Source organism: Mobula birostris, chromosome 5 (genome assembly GCF_030028105.1).
Source record: "Mobula birostris isolate sMobBir1 chromosome 5, sMobBir1.hap1, whole genome shotgun sequence".
NCBI classification, from domain to species: domain Eukaryota; kingdom Metazoa; phylum Chordata; class Chondrichthyes; order Myliobatiformes; family Myliobatidae; genus Mobula; species Mobula birostris.
Genome location: NC_092374.1, coordinates 179283232 through 179299553, shown reverse-complemented (window position 1 = coordinate 179299553; position 16322 = coordinate 179283232).

The window sequence follows — 16322 nt, the reverse complement described above, 5'->3', positions numbered from 1 at the left end:
GTGTGTGCTGGTAGCGGTAACATCGAAGAATAACCATCGCTGATACAAATGTGAGCAACCCTGCGTGAAACACGTGGTGAATGTATCAGGACAACGAGGAACGCCTGGCCAGCGTAGACACTTTGCCCGGATAATGCCTTTGCTATTCTTTGGCTATTCAGGAGAGTCAGGGATACTTAGTGGGTGTGCACACAAGGTATTTAGTATATGAATTCACATATTTGTTAGCTTGAACAATAAAGGTACTTCTACGTAAACTCAGATCTCTGTGTCTCACTAATCAATGTTATAAAAAGTTTTTTTTTACAACAGTCTTATGGATTACTGCCTGTTCTGAGGGTAAGAATAGGATGAGTTGGCAGATGAATGTGTGCATAAGTAACTGTTGCTTGGGGCAGGGTTTCAGGTTTCTGGATCATTGGGATCTCTTCCAGGGAAGGTATAACCTATACAATGAGGACAGGTTACACCTAAACCAAAGTGGGACCAATATCCCTGCGGGCAGTTTGCAATATCTGTGGGGAAAGATTTGAACTAATTTGGCAGAGGGATCGGAACTGATGTGATCAGACTGAGTTGGGGCAGTTGGTTTACAACTAGACGCAGTGTGCAGCAAGAGTGGGATGAAGGACAGTAAGTGGGACGAACTAAACTATAACAGGGGGCCAAAATCAACTAGGGTGATGAATACAGGACTAAAGACGTTATATTTGAATGCACACAGTATATGGAGTAATGTAGATGATCTTGTAGAGCAGGTAGAGATTGGCAGGTATTATGTGGGTATTCCTGAGTGGTGACATAGTTCGGAGCTTAACATCCAAGGCCACACATTGTATCAAAAGAATAGGTAGGTAGGCTGAGTGGGTGGGGTGGCTCTGTTGGGAAAATAAAATGAAATCCTTAGAAAGAGGTCACATATGATTGGAAGATGTAAAATCCTTGCGGGTAGAGATAAGAAACTGCGAGGGGAGAAAGACCCTGATGGGAGTTATAAACTGGCCTCCCAACAGTAGCCAGGATGTGGGCTACAGATTACAACGGAAGATATAAACGGCATGTTAGAAAGGCAATGTTACTATGGTAATAGGGAATTTCAGGACTTCCGGGGTTGAGTATGGAGTGAATTGGTGCATGTGAGTGTGGCTCCCGACTTTTATTGAAAATCTACCTGTTTATCTTTGCCATATGCTCGAGATAACTGAATATTTACCGTTGTGAACAACGCGGGACATAGCTGGACATTGAAATGGCAAGTAGAATGTACCTTCGAAGTAAAACTGGGGAAAAAGATAGCGAAGCCTCGAGCAAGAAGGTGGATGTTACAGTAATGGTGCCGTTGCATGCTGCTGGAGCAGGACCCGGACCTGCGCTACCCGATGACTTGGAGAGGCTTCGTTTAGTACTTATTATCGACATGATGCAAGCGGTGCATTCTGCCCTAAAAAGAGAACTTGAAGATGCTTTATCACCGGTGAATGCTACCATGGAACAAATTACGTCTGCTTACGGGTCACACGACGAACGCATTTGTGAGGTTGAAGACGGCCTGAATGATTACAGTGACCGACTGGTGAGCGCCGAAGCCGCCATTGCAGCGTTGCAGGGCGAAAATGCATTTCTGAAGGGAAAGCTAGATGACCTCGAAAATCGGTCGCGGAGATCCAATTTGAGAGTGATCGGCATTCCTGAAAAATTGGAAGGTTCGGATCCTGTTAAATTTATGACCGAGTTTTTTGACGAAGTGCTGGGGACAAATTTTTTCCCAAGGCCTCTCGTACTTTCGCGTGCTCACCGAGTCGGACGTAAACCATCCGGTGTCTCTGGAGCCAAGCAAACGAGACCAATAACGTTCCTGGTTCTCTTTCACTCCTTTCAGGATAAGCAACGCATCGTCAATAGACGGAAGCAGGAGCTGTATTTCCGCGGACACCGCGTCTTTTTTTATTAAGATTTTAGTGCGGAGCTGGGTAAAAAACGGGCAGCTTTCAAGGAGGTGAAATCCCTGCTTTACGGGAAAGGGGTCAGGTTTGGCCTCTTGTATCCTGCCCAGCTCCAGGTCATACATGAAGATAAAAAGCATTATTTCAATACACCAGAGGCGGCCAAGGAGCTTTACCATTCACGCTGGGGAGAAGAAGAACGAGAAGAGCAATGACTTTTTTTTAGGTTATTCATGCAGCATGGAAGGGGCCTCATGCCGAGGCAAACTGTTAATTTTCACAATCCAGTTCTTTGTTCATTTTTTCCAGTTTAATTTGTGGAACGCGATCGGGTCGAACTGCTATGCTGCCGAAACTGATTAACAAAAACTTTCAACCAGCAAAATGTAAATATTTGGGATTTGTATCTTGGGCGTTTAAGTTGCCTAGTGATTTTTTTTTAATGCTTAGCTTGACCTGTGTCATCTTCCTGATCAGACTTACCACCAAAATCCTGATCAAATAAGGTAGGTAAGAAAGTTTCTGACACATCCTCAAGATTCGAATCTTGACTTGAACTGTCATGGGTAACAACCTCATCCTTTACATCAGTCTTTTTAGCCATGACTCTGTTACAACACAGGAAGAATCTGTGTTAGATTCCCTCTGTGGTTCCTCAGACTTTGAATTTATTGTCAAATGCACTTCAGGAAAAACTTGTCCACCTGCTAAATCATTCCCTAACAAAAGAGAAACATCATTCACAGGTAAACTGGATTGTAATCCTACTTTAAAAACCCCTGTAACTAATCCTGACCTTGAATTTACCCTATGTAAATGTACTGGCATAAAGGCACTCCCAACTCCTCTGATATAATTTACCTCACCAATGTCAGACTCACCACGAAACTTTAGCACACCGTCTAATATTAGTGATTGCGAAGCTCTCGTATCTCTAAGTATCCTTATTGGTACTGAACTGGACGCAAACAACAGGAATTCTGCAGATGCTGGAATTCAAGCAACACACATCAAAGTTGCTGGTGAACGCAGCAGGCCAGGCAGCATCTGTAGGAAGAGGTGCAGTCGACGTTTCAGGCCGAGACCCTTCGTCAGGACTAACTAAAGGAAGAGTGAGTAAGGGATTTGAAAGTTGGAGGGGGAGGGGGAGTTCCAAAATGATAGGAGAAGACAGGAGGGGGAGGGATAGAGCCAAGAGCTGGACAGGTGATAGGCAAAAGGGGATACGAGAGGATCATGGGACAGGAGGTCCGGGAAGAAAGACAAGGGGGGGGGGACCCAGAGGATGGGCAAGAGGTATATTCAGAGGGACAGAAGGAGGAAAAGGAGAGTGAGAGAAAGAATGTGTGTATAAAAATAAGTAACAGATGGGGTACGAGGGGGAGGTGGGGCCTTAGCGGAAGTTAGAGAAGTCGATGTTCATGCCATCAGGTTGGAGGCTACCCAGACGGAATATAAGGTGTTGTTCCTCCAACCTGAGTGTGGCTTCATCTTTACAGTAGAGGAGGCCGTGCATAGACATGTCAGAATGGGAATGGGATGTGGAATTAAAATGTGTGGCCACTGGGAGATCCTGCTTTCTCTGGCGGACAGAGCGTAGATGTTCAGCAAAGCGGTCTCCCAGTCTGCGTCGGGTCTCGCCAATATATAAAAGGCCACATCGGGAGAACCGGACGCAGTATATCACCCCAGTCGACTCACAGGTGAAGTGTTGCCTCACTTGGAAGGACTGTTTGGGGCTCTGAATGGTGGTAAGGGAGGAAGTGTAAGGGCATATGTAGCACTTGTTCCGCTTACACGGATAAGTGCCAGGAGGGAGATCAGTGGGGAGGGATGGGGGCGATGAATGGACAAGGGAGTTGCGTAGGGAGCGATCCCTGCGGAATGCAGAGGTGGGGGGAGGGAAAGATGTGCTTAGTGGTGGGATCCCGTTGGAGGTGGCGGAAGTTACGGAGAATAATATGTTGGACCCGGAGGCTGGTGGGGTGGTAGGTGAGGACCAGGGGAACCCTATTCCTAGTGGGGTGGCGGGAGGATGGAGTGAGAGCAGATGTACGTGAAATGGGGGAGATGCGTTTAAGAGCAGAGTTGATAGTGGAGGAAGGGAAGCCCCTTTCTTTAAAAAAGGAAGACATCTCCCTCGTCCTAGAATGAGAAGCCTCATCCTGAGAGCAGATGCGGCGGAGACGGAGGAATTGCGAGAAGGGGATGGCGTTTTTGCAAGAGACAGAGTGAGAAGAGGAATAGTCCAGATAGCTGTGAGAGTCAGTAGGCTTATAGTAGACATCAGTGGATAAGCTGCCTCCAGAGACAGGGACAGAAAGATCTAGAAAGGGGAGGCAGGTGTCGGAAATGGACCAGGTAAACTTGAGGGCAGGGTGAAAGTTGGAGGCAAAGTTAATAAAGTCAACGAGTTCTGCATGCGTGCAGGAAGCAGCGCCAATGCAGTCGTCGATGTAGCAAAGGAAAAGTGGGGGACAGGTACCAGAATAGGCATGGAACATAGATTGTTCCACAAACCCAACAAAAGGGCAGGCATAGCTAGGACCCATACAGGTGCCCATAGCTACACTTTTAGTTTGGAGGATGTGGGAGGAGCCAAAGGAGAAATTATTAAGAGTAAGGACTAATTCCGCTGGACGGAGCAGAGTGGTGGTAGAGGGGAACTGATTAGGTCTGGAATCCAAAAAGAAGTGTAGAGCTTTGAGACTTTCCTGATGGGGGATGGAAGTATATAAGGACTGGACATCCATAGTGAAAATAAAGCGGTGGGGGCCAGGGAACTTAAAATCACCGGAAAGTTTAAGAGCGTGAGAAGTGACCTTACACTTCCTCCCTTACCACCATTCAGGGCCCCAAACAGTCCTTCCATGTGAGGCAAAACTTCACCTGTGAGTCGACTGGGGTGATATACTGCGTCCGGTGCTCCCGATGTGGCCTTTTATATATTGGCGAGACGCGACGCAGACTGGGAGACCGCTTTGCTGAACATCTACGCTCTGTCTGCCAGAGAAAGCAGGATCTCCCAGTGGCCACACATTTTAATTCCACATCCCATTCCCATTCTGACATGTCTATCCACGGCCTCCTCTACTGTAAAGATGAAGCCACACTCAGGTTGGAGGAACAACACCTTATATTCCGTCTGGGTAGCCTCCAACCTGATGGCATGAACATCGACTTCTCTAACTTCCGCTAAGGCCCCACCTCCCCCTCGTACCCCATCTGTTACTTATTTTTATGCACACATTCTTTCTCTCACTCTCCTTTTTCTCCCTCTGTCCCTCTGAATATACCTCTTGCCCATCCTCTGGGTCCCCCCCCCCCCCCGTCTTTCTTCCCGGACCTCCTGTCCCATGATCCTCTCGTATCCCCTTTTGCCTATCACCTGTCCAGCTCTTGGCTCTATCCCTCCCCCTCCTGTCTTCTCCTATCATTTTGGATCTCCCCCTTCCCCTCCAACTTTCAAATCCCTTACTCACTCTTCCTTCAGTTAGTCCTGACGAAGGGTCTCGGCCTGAAACGTCGACTGCACCTCTTCCTACAGATGCTGCCTGGCCTGCTGCGTTCACCAGCAACTTTTGATGGTACTGAATTGGATCCTTCTTTCAAGGATACAAATCCTTCTGTTATAAAAATTTCATATCCCTTCTTAACTTGGTCAGACTCTAACACATCTTCATTAGTATTTTCTAAACTCTGTGGCTTTACAGGTTTTTCAATATGCTGCACACAAGCATCTGGGACCACTTCTTTCTCTTTCATTTTCTATCGGAAGCAATTAGCTACTACATGTCCAGGTTTCTTACAATAATTACAAATAATACCAAAATGTCTTTCTTTCACAGGTCTCCCTTCATCCTTACTTTTCTCACTAACTTCAGATTTAATTTCTGGTTTACCTTGATTCTCTGTGCTGTTTTTCCTTTTAAAAAATTTTACCTGGAGAAAATTTATTCTTGTGAATTAAAACCTACTCATCAGCTAATTTAGCAAGCTCCTGCAATGTAGCCGAGTCCCGTTCATTTAAGTATGTTCTCACTTCAACAGGAATGTTTCTTTTAAATTCCTCCTGCAAAATCAGCTCTTTTAATTTATTATACTCCCATTCACATTTTTAGAGGAAATCCATCTTTCAAAACACACAGATTTCTCATAGGCAAATTCCACATAAGTTTTTTCCGCCGATTTCTGAGATTGCACTTTCTGAGGAAGCTTAAACAAGCATCACTCCCCACTAACATCTTAACTACATTCTACAGAGGCATGGTTGAGAGTGTACTGAACTTTTGCATCACAACCTGGTACTCCAGCTGCAGTGCTGTCAACAAAAAAGCCTTGCAGAGGGTGGTTAGGGGAGTAGAGAAGGTTATTGGGGTCTCCCTAACTTCTGTCCAAGACCTCTTTCAGAGTCGATGCCTCCTGAAGACACGGTACATCATTAAAGACCCCTCATACCCTCTCCATGAGCTGTTTGCTCTTCTGCCATCAGGCAAACATTACAGGAGCATCAAAAGTAAAACCACAAGGTTACGAAACAGCTTCCTCCCACAGGCAGTCGGACTGCTAAATAGCTGCTCCACCTGACTCTGCTTTGGACATTTTTAACTTGCACTAAACACTTATAACTGAATTAACTGACATGTGGCTATTGTGTTTTACTATTTATTGTTACGTTTATTATTTAGTGTTGTGTTTGTTATGTTATGATTGCACTGCCCCTGAGGAACGCTGTCTCATTCTGCCCTGCAGAGCTGATGTATGGTTAGAATGACAATAAAGTTTTTTGAATCTTGAATCTTGAAACTTCTGAATCTTTCTCTATACGCTTCCGGAACCATCTCATATGCCTTTAATATGTGCTGCTTAACAATATCATAATCCAGTGCTTGCTCAGCATTTAAAGCTGTATAAACTTGTTGTGCCTTGCCTTTAATTACACTTTGTAACATCACTGGCCATTGGTCTTTCGGCCACTTTAAACTCAGAGCAACCATTTTGAAATGTCGGAAATATTTGTCCACTTCAACTTTATTAAATGGAGGAGCCAAAATAACCTCATGGCTAGCAATAACCTGTTTCGTAGAACCAGAAGAATGACTCCCGGACTTTAATTTCTGCATCTCTAGCTCAAAATTCCTCTGGTTTTCAGCTTCTCTTTCTTTAAATTCCCTTAATTTAATAGCCTCCATAGCCTCGAATTCCTTCTGTTTATTTACAGCTTCTAACTGACTCTTTTCCAAATCGGCTTCTAATTGCTTTAATTTTATTTGTTCAAGATGTAACTGCATATCCGGAATACTGATTGGAAACTTATCTAAGACATCCTCATCAAATAAATTCAAATTAATATAATGTTCAGCAATTTTTCTTTGTATGAAAGCCTTGGTGGAATTTCTCATAGATTTCAAGAGTTCTCTGAGTAGGATCAAAGGTCCTTTTGGCCTGTAACTGAATACAGGTTTCAACAACCTACCCTTCACTGCCTTCTGAATTGAATCTCCAACAATAAATAAGAGGAGGGGAAACCCCTCATCCCAATTTTCCCCATTTCTCACACAATGTGCTTTAATCATGGTCTTAAGAGTTGAGTTGAGCCGTTCCAAGGCTCCCTTGGACTCTGTGTGATATGTAGATGACACCATGTGCTTAGCTTCCAATTCTTTAACTGTCCCCTGGAATGTTCTCGAAGTAAAGTTACTGCCCTGGTCAAATTGAATTTCTCTGTCAGACCTACCAGTGTGAAAAACTTACTGAATGCTGTTACCACAGTCTTGGCCTCCATGTTTTCAAAAGACATTGCTTCAGGGAACCTAGACACAGCACACACAATTGTTAACACATACTGATAACCAGCTGCAGTCTTTCGCAATGGGCCCACACAATTCACTACATCCTTCCTTAAACTAGGCCAGTAAAATTCCTTCACAATCCTATTCCCTGTCTCTCTCACTCCATGATGTCCACCTAAAAACATACTGTAAGCCATGTTTAAAAATTCAGCCCTGTAAACTTTCAGAACCACCATGTCACTTGCGGGCACTGTGGCTGGTCTCCACCTCCTCATCAACATCCCATCTTTAAGGTAATATCCCACTGACTCTCTCTGAACCTCCTCACAGTAGCACAGTCAAACCTGACGCCGTCTGCAGAGCCGCACTTTCCTGCCTGAAGACAGCAAGGGAATGAAACAGACACTGCACTCTGAAGCCTGTAGAGAGGATTTGGAAAGCTGTAGCCTACGCTGGTAAACGTTGCTCTCTCTTGGTGAAATCGCGGTATTCTCAGCCTGATGATGTCAGGAGCCAATACTCCCGTTTTCTCCCATGAATCGACAAGCCTTTTCTGCAACGACTTCTCCAGGGATCGTGCTTCCTCCTCTCTTCTTCCCGGACACGCGGCGCTTCTTACTTTGAACTCTCGGACTTGTTGGCTGCACATTTTCACTGTAACTGCACCGGTCCAATGAAATAATGGCCACGCAACATACAGATGTCCTTGAAGATTTATTTTTATTTCTCTCTGTCTTTCTTCAGTAGACACCGTGAAAACTACAAGAAAATAAAGGGAATAAAAAGTTTGAAACATACAGCTCTCAGTCTTTTAAAGTCTCTTAAGCTAGTGTCTGCCAATAAACAGGCCTAAACACGTTAGCACATCAGAAGTGTGCTGAAGTCAAATAAAATCACTGAAACGTATCACATTGTTCATATAAAGGCACCTCAACAACATTATATAAACAAATAAAGAAACACAATTACCGTGTGCGCCTCTTGGACCACATGCAGAATGAGGTTATTTTAGGGCCATGTGTCTTTCTCTGCATCCATGTTGGTTCTGACCCATAATACCACAGTCATGCTTTTATCAAACTCTGGTCATGTGACCCGATACACTCTGCATTAAATAAACCTTACATAAAATATTTTAAGGTGATAAATTAGCCATGAATTTATGACAAAAACATATAAAATAAACATCTCAATGAAACATGTCCCTGAGGCAACGACAAAAGGAGTGTCACTGGAAATTATTTATTTCAATTTGCAAAGGTCTTTGACATGGCGCCATACATGAGGCTGCTTACCAAGATAAGAGCTCCATAATATTACAGGAAATGTACTGGAATGCATAGATTAGTTGTCTGGCAGGGTGTGAAGAATTGGAACAAAAGGGCCCTATTCTGCCTCTCTGCCACCAGTGGTGTGCAACAAGGATTGGTGTTGGCACTGCTTTTTATCACAGTATAAGACAATGATTCAGATAAAAGAATTGATGGCTTTGTGGGCACATTTGTGGACAATATGAAGATAGGTGGAGCAACAGGGTACAGGACAAGAGGAAGCAGGGTATCTCAGGAGGACTGGCAGATTGGGAGAAAAGGGCAAAGAAGTTGTAGCTGGAATGCAGTGTAGCAAGATTCATTGACCTGCACTTTGGCAGAGAGAATAAAGGTGTGAACTATTTTCTAAATGGGGAGAAAATTCAAAAGACAGAATTGCAAATGGATTGGGGGTTCTCGTGCAATATTCCATGAAGGTTAACTTGCAGATTGAGTCGGTGGTAGGGGAGGGAAGTGCAAAGTTAGCATCCATTTTGAAAGGACTAGAATACAGAATCAAGGATGTAATGCTGAGGAACACACATGAGATGGTGGAGAAACTCAGCAGGCAGCATCAATGGCAAATGAGTAGAGATGACGGTTCAGGCCGAGACCCTTGCTCCGGACTGAAAGAAAAAGATAGGAAGTCAGAGTCAGAAGGTGTAGGTTAATTGGTTCTTTAACTAATCAGGGCATCATGGGGGGAAAGGCAGGAAACGGGTTTGGGAGGAACAATAGATCAGCCATGATGGAATGGCAGAGCAGACTCGATGGGCCAGGTGACCTAATTCTGCTCCAATGTCTAATGGCTTTATGGTCTAAACCAAATAAATGAGGGGCTGTCATGGACTGGGTCTTGGTAACCCCTTTTCAGTGGGAGATTATACAGGGAATAGTGGCCATAAAACAGCGGTGTGCTCAGAGGCAGTGGCCCCTTTGAGTTCAAATAAAGGTGTATTTATTCATTTTGTAAGTTTTTTATGGTCACAAGTCAATGCTGGATGCTCACCATTTCAAGTACTGAAGGATGATTCTAATAATGCCATCAGCAAGTTACTCAATGGCGATGGAGCTGGATTATTGTGTATTATTGTTGTGTTGTCACTTGGACTTCTTGTGTGCCATCATGCCAAGACATTGGGTGATCCAACAAATGGAGTGAGTTTTCATCTTGGACATCTTTATTTGGCTTGCAAGCCCTTGTTGGATATTGTTCACATCGAATACTGCAACTCCATTCAATGGGAAGACCGACAGCGGAGGAGCTGCATTTCCTCAATTCCGGTGAGGAATAGGGATAGGCTGCAGGGTTCCCTCAGATGCTGTGGCCCGTTGCAGTTGCCCAGGAGCAGAGAGCTGAGGAATTGTAGGAAAAAGTAGAGGCCTCTGCTGAGCATACTCGAACCACGCTGGGCTGGGTGCTGGTCTCTCCCATTAGTGCTGCCCTCTGGTGTTCGCTGGGTGGAAGGACAAGCTGGACCAGGACCATCTACAGTCATGCCTCTCTGGATCTTTGGCTATCTTCTTTTTCTTTGTGACTGTATTTTTTTCCCGAAATTGTTACCATATGTGCTTTTTGTGCTATGTGCAGAGTGCTGTGTGCTGTAGATAACCTGCTTTCAACATTGGCCTTGGAGGAACTCTTAATTTGGCTATATTCATGTATAGTTGAATAATACTTAAAGTTGAAATTGAAAATTGAACTTAACCTCTCAAGGTTTAATATAGCCATAGATAAGGGTAAGTATGGACCTGGTGGGACAGTATTAATCTGGAGCAAACCAAATTAGGCAAGAACCAGGGAGAGTAAATTGAGAACAACAGAATCAAAAGGTGGTGTGAGGGGGAAGATGTGAATAGAAGATTGTGGGTGATGGGTGAGGCCACATGTGGGGTAGGGAAATGATGTAAGAAGCCAGGAGATGGAGGAGGTAAATGATTGAAGAAAAAGAAATATGATGGGAGACCACAGCACTTCAAGGAGTAAAGAAAAGGAGGAGGGAACCAGATGGAGGCGATGAGGGCTGGGGACTGGAAAATAAAGGGGAACAGGGAGGGGAGGATAGTGCAGGGTAGAAATTATGGGAGGATAGTGAAATCGATGTCATTCCATGAGGTTGGACATTACCCAGGTACTTGAATACATACTATGTATGAGGTGGCAGTAGTAGTGGCCACAGACAGATCTGTCCGTGTGGGAATCGGATGCTGAATTGTAATCAGTGGACACCTGATGCCCTGAACATCAATTTATCCAATTTCCGGGAATCTCTCCCCACGTCCTCCCCTCTCTTTTCCTCAACTGACAGTGTGGAGAGTGAGTGCTCTCCCGGAACTCTGCAGCATGTCAGCTGAAACTTCTTCTGTTGAAGCAAAGGACCTTTGTCCCATTTCTCGGTCAGTACTACACAATATATCACTCAGTATTTCTTGGAAAGTCTTCCCACTGGAAAATGAAACTGATGTGCAAATCAGAAAGTACATCTGCATGACTTGCTCCCTTCCTGTGGAGAAGGAACCCAGGGCTGTACTTGAACAGATTCACGGTGTCTTTTCCCTCCAAATATCGCCACTTATATTAATAACAACACGAGGATTTGTTTAAAAACACCTCGGCACATCAGAGCTCCCAACATGGGGTCTCTGATCAGCCCAGTGTGGTTCAGGGACAGACCCAAGTGATGACATTGCAGCTGGGGGCTCCCAGCGAGACCATTCAGGCCATCGTTTCAATCCCTCATCAGCTGCAGACGGACACTCGATCTACAGGTGACTGAAACCTGTTGTTTCTGAGTGAAGTATTGGGGTGTGTGTATGTGTGCGTGTGTGCACAATAGTGTGGAGTGTTTCTGTAAGTCACGAATTGTTGGTTTAAATTGATATTTCCACTTGTGTGTAAGTTGAAGAAACCAAACCGCCCCTTTTCATGAAACGCCGAAATGCTCAATAACAATCTGCTTTGCGCTATTTTATTGTAGTCAGTAATGTTAGATCAGACCACAGAGCAGTACAGCACAGGAATAAACCATTCAGATCTGGTGTCTGTGCAGATCAGGATGCCAATGGATGCTAATCACATCTAAAATAAGCATTTTTTGTTTTAACGAAGTGTGCAATTTGTTTTCTTTCTGAGCGCGATTTAAATGATGTTATGTGCCTGGGATGCTGAAGCAACAAAGTTTTAATTGCACCTGTGCATCCATGTACTTGTGTATTTGACAATAAACTTGATTTTGACTGTGCCATCTGGTGTTCTGTACACTCCTCTTTTTCCTAACTGCTCCTGGATGTGCTGCTGAGGCTCTATAAGGCACTGGTGAGGCTTCGCCTTGAGGACTGTGAACAGTTTTGGGCCCCTCATCTTAGAAAAAATATGCTGGTATTGGCGAGGATCTAAAGGAGGTTTACAAGGATGATTCCAGGAATAAAATGGTGTTACGTAACCGGCAACAATGAATATCAATCGTGTCAGGTTATATAAAAACAACCAGACATTTATTAAACACGGATAAAGAATAAAACACAAACGAAAACCTGAACCGGAAGTTAACCGCTATGCGGCTGTTCAACAAATCGTCACTCGGTACTGATTCTTAAAGCGATAAATGCGAAAATAGTTCTGAAAGCGGTAAAGTCAAAATACAGTTCTTAAAATGGTAAATTCGAAAGTCCAACAGATTTATACATTCATTTGGGAGAGACTTCTCTGGAGAAGGATTTCTTCATAGACGCGACTTTCCTGTTGGTTCCGTCCAAAGGATTCACGATGAAGGAAATAAACGGCTTAAAACAACTGAAACAACAGGAATTCTGCAGATGCTGGAAATTCAAGCAACACACATAAAAGTTGCTGGTGAACGCAGCAGGCCAGGCAGCATCTGTAGAAAGAGGTGCAGTCGATGTTTCAGGCCGAGACCCTTCGTCAGGACTAACTGAAGGAAGAGTGAGTAAGGGATTTGAAAGTTGGTGGGGGAGGGGGAGATCCAAAATGATAGGAGAAGACAGGAGGGGGAGGGATGAAGCCAAGAGCTGGACAGGTGATAGGCAAAAGGGGATACGAGAGGATCATGGGACAGGAGGTCCGGGAAGAAAGACAAGGGGGGGCCCAGAGGATGGGCAAGAGGTATATTCAGAGGGACAGAAGGAGAAAAAGGAGAGTGAGAGAAAGAATGTGTGCATAAAAATAAGTAACAGATGGGGTACGAGGGGGAGGTGGGGCCTTAGCGGAAGTTAGAGAAGTCGATGTTCATGCCATCAGGTTGGAGGCTACCCAGACGGAATATAAGGTGTTGTTCCTCCAACCTGAGTGTGGCTTCATCTTTACAGTAGAGGAGGCCGTGGATAGACATGTCAGGATGGGAATGGGATGTGGAATTAAAATGTGTGGCCACTGGGAGAACCTGCTTTCTCTGGCGGACAGAGCGTAGATGTTCAGCAAAGTGGTCTCCCAGTCTGTGTCGGGTCTCACCAATATATAAAAGGCCACATCGGGAGCACCGGACGCAGTATATCACCCCAGTCGACTCACAGGTGAAGTGTTGCCTCACCTGGAAGGACTGTTTGGGGCCCTGAATTTCATACCATCAGGTTGGAGGCTACCCAGACAGAATATAAGGTGTTGTTTCATGCCATCAGGTTGGAGGCTACCAACTTCACCACCACGCCGCAGCCCCGTCTTCCTCACATCCCACCGTCAGCTCCTGGGCCCTCAGAGGCTCCATCTTCCTCTCACCCCAACCCTCCCCTCTCCACTGACACTCCCAGCCTCCCCCCTCCCCCCTCTGATCCCAGCTCTCATCCGTGCCGGGTCTTTACCATCCCCTCCGACCTTCAACTGTCGGAGGCAGAACGCTCTGTTCTCAGTAAGGGCCTCACGTTTGTCCCCCTTCGCCCACACCTCAGCGAGTTCCGTGTTCGCCATGATGCAGAACTTTTCTTCCGCCGTCTCCGTCTCCGAGCCTACTTCTTCGGCAAGGACTCTTCCACTCCCACCGATGACCCCTTCTCCCGTCTTCAACCCTCCTCTTCTTCATGGACACCCCGCTCTGGTCTTCTGCCTGCTCTGGATCTCTTTATCGCTAACTGCCGACGGGACATCAATCGTCTCGACTTCACCGCACCTTGTCCCCATTCCAACCTCACTTCTTCGGAATGCTCTGCTCTCCACTCCCTCCACACTAATCCTAACCTTATTATTAAACCCGCCGATAAGAGGGGTGCTGTTGTAGTCTGGCGTACTGACCTCTACCTTGCCAAGGCACAGCGACAATTCGCGGATACCTCCTCTTATTTACCCCTCGATCGTGACCCCACTAAGGAGCACCAGGCCATTGTCTCCCACACCATCACTGACTTTATCCGCTCAGGGGATCTCCCATCCACTGCTACCAACCTTATATTTCCCACACCCCGCACTTCCCGTTTCTACCTCCTACCCAAGATCCACAAACCTGCCTGTCCTGGCCGACCTATTGTCTCAGCTTGCTCCTGCCCCACCGAACTCATTTCTGCATACCTCGACACGGTTTTATCACCCCTTGTTCAATCCCTTCCGACCTATGTTGGTGACACTTCTCATGCTCTTAAACTTTTCGATGATTTTAAGTTCCCTGGCCCCCATCGCTTTATTTTCACCATGGATGTCCAGTCCCTATATACTTCCATCCCCCATCAGGAAGGTCTCAAAGCTCTACACTTCTTTTTGTATTCAAGACCTAATCAGTTCCCCTCTACCACCACTCTGCTCCGCCTAGCGGAATTAGTCCTTACTCTTAATAATTTCTCCTTTGGCTCCTCCCACTTCCTCCAAACTAAAAGTGTAGCTATGGACACCCGTATGGGTCCTAGCTATGCCTGCCTTTTTGTTGGCTTTGTGGAACAATCTATGTTCCGTGCCTATTCTGGTATCTGTCCCCCACTTTTCCTTCGCTACATCGACGACTGCATTGGCGCTGCTTCCTGCACGCATGCAGAGCTCGTTGACTTTATTAGCTTTGCCTCCAACTTTCACCCTGCCCTCAAGTTTACCTGGTCCATTTCCGACACCTGCCTCCCCTTTCTAAATCTTTCTGTTTCTGTCTCTGGAGACAGCTCATCCACTGATGTCTACTATAAGCCTACTGACTCTCACAGCTATCTGGACTATTCCCCTTCTCACCCTGTCTCTTGCAAAAACGCCATCTCCTTCTCGCAATTCCTCCGTCTCCGCCGCATCTGCTCTCAGGATGAGGCTTTTCATTCTAGGACGAGGGAGATGTCTTCCTTTTTTTAAAGAAAGGGGCTTCCCTTCCTCCGCTATCAACTCTGCTCTTAAATGCATCTCCCCCATTTCACGTACATCTGCTCTCACTCCATCCTCCCGCCACCCCACGAGGAATAGGGTTCCCCTGGTCCTCACCTACCACCCCACCAGCCTCCGGGTCCAACATATTATTCTCCGTAACTTCCGCCACTTCCAACGGGATCCCACCACTAAGCACATCTTTCCCTCCCCCCCCTCTCTGCTTTCTGCAGGGATCGCTCCCTACGCAACTCCCTTGTCCATTCATCCCCCCCCATCCCTCCCCACTGATCTCCCTCCTGGCACTTATCCCTGTAAGCGGAACAAGTGCTACACATGCCCTTACACTTCCTCCCCTACCACCATTCAGGGCCCCAAACAGTCCTTCCAGGTCAGGCAACACTTCACCTGTGAGTCGACTGGGGTGATATACTGCGTCCGGTGCTCCCGATGTGGCCTTTTATATATTGGCAAGACCCGACACAGACTGAGAGACCGCTTTGCTGAACATCTACGCTCTGTCCGCCAGAGAAAGCAGGATCTCCCAGTGGCCACACATTTTAATTCCACATCCAATTTCCATTCTGACATGTCTATCCACGGCCTCCTCTACTGTAAAGATGAAGCCACACTCAGGTTGGAGGAACAACACCTTATATTCCGTCTGGGTAGCCTCCAACCTGATGGCATGAACATCGACTTCTCTAACTTCCGCTAAGGCCCCACCTCCCCCTCGTACCCCATCTGTTACTTATTTTTATGCACACATTCTTTCTCTCACTCTCCTTTTTCTCCCTCTGTCCCTCTGAATATACCTCTTGCCCATCCTCTGGGTCCCCCCCCCCGTCTTTCTTCCCGTACCTCCTGTCCCATGATCCTCTCGTATCCCCTCTTGCCTATCACCTGTCCAGCTCTTGGCTCCTTCCCTCCCCCTCCTGTCTTCTCCTATCATTTTGGATCTCCCCCTCCCCCTCCAACTTTCAAATCCCTTACTCAC